Source organism: Fukomys damarensis, unplaced genomic scaffold (genome assembly GCF_012274545.1).
Source record: "Fukomys damarensis isolate Sample0158 unplaced genomic scaffold, DMR_v1.0_HiC HiC_scaffold_13, whole genome shotgun sequence".
NCBI classification, from domain to species: Eukaryota; Metazoa; Chordata; class Mammalia; order Rodentia; family Bathyergidae; genus Fukomys; species Fukomys damarensis.
In genome coordinates, this window is record NW_022900925.1 from 33,006,917 (window position 1) to 33,011,903 (window position 4,987).

The 4,987-nt window shown below is 45.8% G+C and overlaps 1 protein-coding gene across 1 annotated transcript in view; it reads left to right on the top strand.

Annotated features, from left to right (window-relative positions):
- Positions 1 to 4,987, top strand: part of LOC117285882 (C-Jun-amino-terminal kinase-interacting protein 4-like) — a 44,580-nt gene that overhangs the window by 263 nt on the left and 39,330 nt on the right. The window lies entirely within an intron of this gene.

Genomic DNA, 4,987 nt, shown 5'->3' on the forward strand with positions numbered 1-4,987 from the left:
ATGCTAAGTTTTTCTAATAACAATAGGAACACTTTTTGTCTTTATGAGGACCTCCAAAATAATCCCTTTTCCATAATTATAGTGCTTGATGTACCTTTTCTTCAAGTTTATGTCAACTTGGGAGGCTCAGATCTTAAAGGCCACACAGGGCACGCGGGAGGATCGGCGGGCGGCCGCCCAAACTTTCACCGCTGGGGAGGGGGCACTCGGTCCCGGACGTGGAACTTCCGCCGGTCCCCGTGCGGTACCTGTGCAGGCAGCGGGTGGCTGCCGCTTTGGGAAGTTAGACATCTCCCTCTTTCGGTCAGCTTCTTCGTGACGCTGGAATCCCGCCGAGGAGGTCTTCGCTTAGGTCCCGTGTGCCTTGCCCAGGCGCTTCGTCAACGCTCAGCGGGTGTACAGCGGGGAGGCTCCGTAGGCAGGCAGGGCATCCTGTTTATTTTATTGGCGCCCCACACCGGGGCACAACTCCAAATCAGGTGGTAACCTTGGACAGTTCCCTTCCGCAGCCCTCCGTTGGGAAAGAGGGCTGGGGGCGGGGCTGAGCAGGTGTGGGTGACAGTCGCCACGCTTCTGCCCGTCCCGTCTCAGGACGCAGCTCGGAGGTGCACTGGGCCGGCTGTTTCCTGGAGCTCCCGATCCGTGGCCTCGGCGCTCTCACCTGCAGTCTGAACCTTTCAGAGCCCCGGGGTGCGAGTAATAAATCTTTGGCTTCTCCAGAGAGTCAGAGATTTTATTTTTCAGAAGGCTGAGGTGGCGTCAATTCTGTACGACTGACAAGGCAGGCGAAGTGTCCCATTTGTCTTTGATTCCTGGGGTATTGCTCACCTGGCTAAATTTGAAGGAGCCTCAGTAACTATGAAGCGATCGCATTTTATTTTTCAAAAATACTTACAAAGTTTTCGGGATGTGGGATTTCTTTAGCAGCTCATTTCCTAGCCTTAAATGATAACACCTCTTAAACTCCTTGTTCTGCCTCGTCCCGTGCAATGTTCGTTTGCACCTAGTTGAAGTGTTCTTTTGTAAGCTTGATTACAGAAACGATTTTTATTTCTGATTTGGGGATCCAGTGGTATCAAAGGAATGCCCTTGAATTTGCCAAGCAAGATTGACTATTTCAAGAATATTTCCAGATATATAGGGCGGGAAGAATTGAAAAAACAAATGAAGACTGATACACAATTTCCATTAGTTTATTAGCGCTGTTTATAGAACAGGGCGAGGGCTATTTCTGAGATGGCTGCTTGTTCTCACTGGTACAGGCCCTTTGTGGATGGACACCAGAAAGAGCAGAGCCTGTGGGGACTGTCACCTCTGGCAAAAGAAGGGCTCCTTCCACCTTTAAAAGACTCCTGTCAGCCTTGTAAACACGGGCAGAGTGCCAGGGTCACACGTGCCAAGGAAGCCGTCTGCCACAGGTTGCAGAATCAGAAAGCAAAACTAACTGCTGGACTCTTGAGTTTCATTATTACTTTCTTTTTAAAAATTAATTTCTTAGGGCCAGGGATTTAGTTCAGTGGTGCCACGCCTACCTTGCAAGTGTAAGGTCCTGAGTCCGATACCTAATCCTGGGGAAAAAAATTAATTTCTTAAGTAAATGATTTTAAAATAAACACAGGCTATCCAGAGACTTTCTTTGTAGCTGATACTTTTTCAGCCACATCTGTGGAACCTTTGGGCAGGGGTCATGACATGAGAATTCAGAACATCAGTGAGATGCTAGAGGAACCAACTCCCAGATCTCAGACATAAAACTGCTTCATTCTCAGTCTTCATGGGAGATCATGAACTGAGTTTAGCCTGTACCCAGCGATTCAGTCTTTTAATCCATTACACAGAGTGAGTTCTGTTTAATTTTCTGTATTTTGTGCCTTTAACATAGAGACTGGAAGTCTGCTGTTACAGCCAAAGTGCCTCAGGGTGTTTATAGCAGAAGCAGTTGAAGGCCTGGGAATCACGAGTGCAGAGTAAACTGAGCACCTCTGTGGAAATCAAGGAGGGTGTTTTAGGAGTCTGTTAGGCACTGTAATCTCTTGCACACAGAAACTGTCAGTAAGGAGTCAGAAGCATAATCTGTATTATAATGATAGGACTTAATTTGTATTTTTGTTTTTTTTTTTTGTTTTGTTTTGTTTTTTGAGACAGGGTCTCACTATGTAGTTGAGACTGACCTGGAACTCACTATGTAGCCCAGGCTGGGTTCGAACTCATGATCCTCCTGCCTCAGCCTCCCTAGTGCTGGGATTACAGGTGTGCGCCACCACCCCTGGCAGGACTTAATTTGAATACGCTGTTTTTCTATTTTGAGTTTTCATATATGGAATTAGTGTGCTGGTTTTCTTTTCTTTTTTTTTTTTTTCCCTTTCATTGCAAAGAATCAAACTCGGGGCCTCCCCAGGCAGGTGCTGTGCCATTGTGTTACATCCCTCACCCTAGTGTGCTATTTTGGTGATACCTCAAAGATATTTTTGGAGGGTCCAGGGATTTAGCTCAGTGACACCTCACCTGCCTTGCAAGCACAAGGTCCTGAGTTTGATCCCTGATATAAAAAAAAAAACAAAAACAAAAAAACAGAAATCTTGGGGCTGGGCATGGTGGCACATGCCTATAATCCTCGCACTCAGGGGACAGAGGCAGAAGGATTGCCTGAGTTGAGGCCAGCCTGAACTGCATAGTGAGACCTTGTTTTTATTTTATTTATTTATTTTTGGAGATAGGGTCTTGCTTTGTAGTTCAGACTGCCATACCTGGCCAAGATTTTTATATTTTAAAAAAAGGTCTTTCTGGCCAGGGATTTAGCTCAGTGGTGTTGCCACCAGCCTCACAAGTGCAAGATCATGAATTCGATCCTGGTACCAAAAAAAAAAAGTGGTTTTTTTTTGGTACTGGGGATTGAACTTGGGCCCTTGCACTGAAGGCAGTGGAACCACTGAACCAAATCCCGCCCCCCAATAAAAACTCTTTCTGGGCATGGTAGAGTACTCCTGTATTCCCAGTGTTTGGAAGGCTGAGGCCAGAGGATTGTTGGGAGTTTGAGGCCAGCCTGAACTACATAGTGGGTCCCTGTCTCAAAAGAAAAAACCTTAGAGCTGGGAATGTAGCTCAGTGGTAGAGTGCTTGGCTGGCTTTTGAGAAGCTCTGGGTTCCATCCTCAGCATCCAAAACAAAAAGCAAACCATCTAAAAGAAGGTTGAGCTTTATATAGATTTGGACAGTTTCAAATGCTGATCAAGAAGCTGGTCATCTCTCCACCACTGCCCTCTCGGGGCTCCCTGCCACCTGCCTTTGCCTGTGCTGTTCCTCACCCCAGATTTCTCTCCCTCAGGTTCACCTGGCCAGCTCTGCCCTCACTTTCTCCTCAGTTTACTGCTCTTTTTCAACAAGTCCTTTGGTTTCTCCTACATACAGTAAGCTCTGTGAATCTACTGAGTAATTTGTTTTCAAATTAGTGATGTTTGTAAAAAATAAAATTTGGAGGGCCGGTGATTTAGCTCAGTGGTTCTGCACCTGCCTGGCAAGCACGAGGTCCTGAGTTTGAACCTTGGTACAAAAAAAATTTTTTTTTTATAAAGTTCTGAAGAAGGCAGGTATGTAGTGTACATCTGTGATTCCAGGGGATGGAGGCAGGAGGATTGCAATTTTGAGGTTAGCCTCAGCAACTTAATGAGACCCTGTCTCAAAATAAAAATTTTACAGAGGGCTCTAGGGCTGGGCATGGTGGTGCACATTTGTAAACCCAGCATTTGGGAGGCCGAGGCAGGAGGATTGCTGCGACTTTGAGGCCAGCATGGGCTACATAGTAAGATCCTATCTCAAAAAATAAATACAAAGAGCTCTGATGATGTAGCTTACTGGCATAGTGCTTGTCTAGCATGTTCAGGAGCCTGGGTTCAATCCCCAGTGTCACAAAAAATAAAAATAAAGTAATAAAAATGATCTAGAGAGAGGTGCTATTCTTGAATGTTTTAATTTTTTTGTGCTAGTTCTGATTCTTTTAAAATAGACATGATTTGCTTTAATTAAAAAAAGAATTGATGTCATAGCACTGAAAAAGAAAGAAAGAAAGAAAATAAGCTTTGAAAAGTTGGGCCCCTGAGTTTAAGAACTTTTCTGTAGGAAGTTAGCTGCAAGTGCTTCTGGGGGCCTTGCAGGTGGGCAGTTTTGTGCCCGCTTCTTCTCTGTGGCTTTTTGTTTAAAAAAATACAGAGGTGAGAGAAACTACTGAGAATTTTCCAATTTGTTTTTGTCCCAACCATCAGCACTTAAAGCAGTAACAAAATTGTTTACTATGGAGCCGTTACTGGGGTTGCTTTTATTTTGTACGTTAGCAGTCACCTGTTACTGAAATTAGGAGTGGTGCCTTCTTCGGGTGTGGAGCCTCAATTCCGTCACCCCGGGTCCCAAGGAATGTGACTCTGCTATTGTGCTGAGTTCGTGCCACCGCCTGAGTGGAGCAGCATGCAGGGCAGTTCAGGGCCTGGCACGGTGACCTTGCCACGCGAGAGAATGCGTTGCTGCTACCAGGTGTGTTCGTTGACATTTGGCATTTTTGTGTGCTTTGTTTTGTTCTGAGACAGGATCTTGCTGTATATGTAGTCCAGACTGGTATTGAACTCTGTGTAGCTTCCGCTGGCCTCAAACTGGCAATGTCCTCCTGCCTCAGCCTCCTGAGTGCTTGGATTGTAGGTGCGCAGTGTCTTACCCAGTGGCTGTTTGTGTATTTGAGTATACATGTTGCTCCTGAAGATTTCAGACTGGTTTATAATGAAGCCCCTGTCCAGTGCCGGGTCACTGGATTTTTTGTTTGTTTGTTTGTTTTGACAAAGTATCACTATGTATCACTATGACAGAGTATCACTATGTAGTTGAGAACTCACTGTGTAGCCCAGGCTGGTCTCAAACTCACAGCCATCCTCCTGCCTCAGCCTTCTGAGTGCTGGGATTACAGGCGTGTGCCACCATGCCCGGCTTGGGTCACTGGATTTTG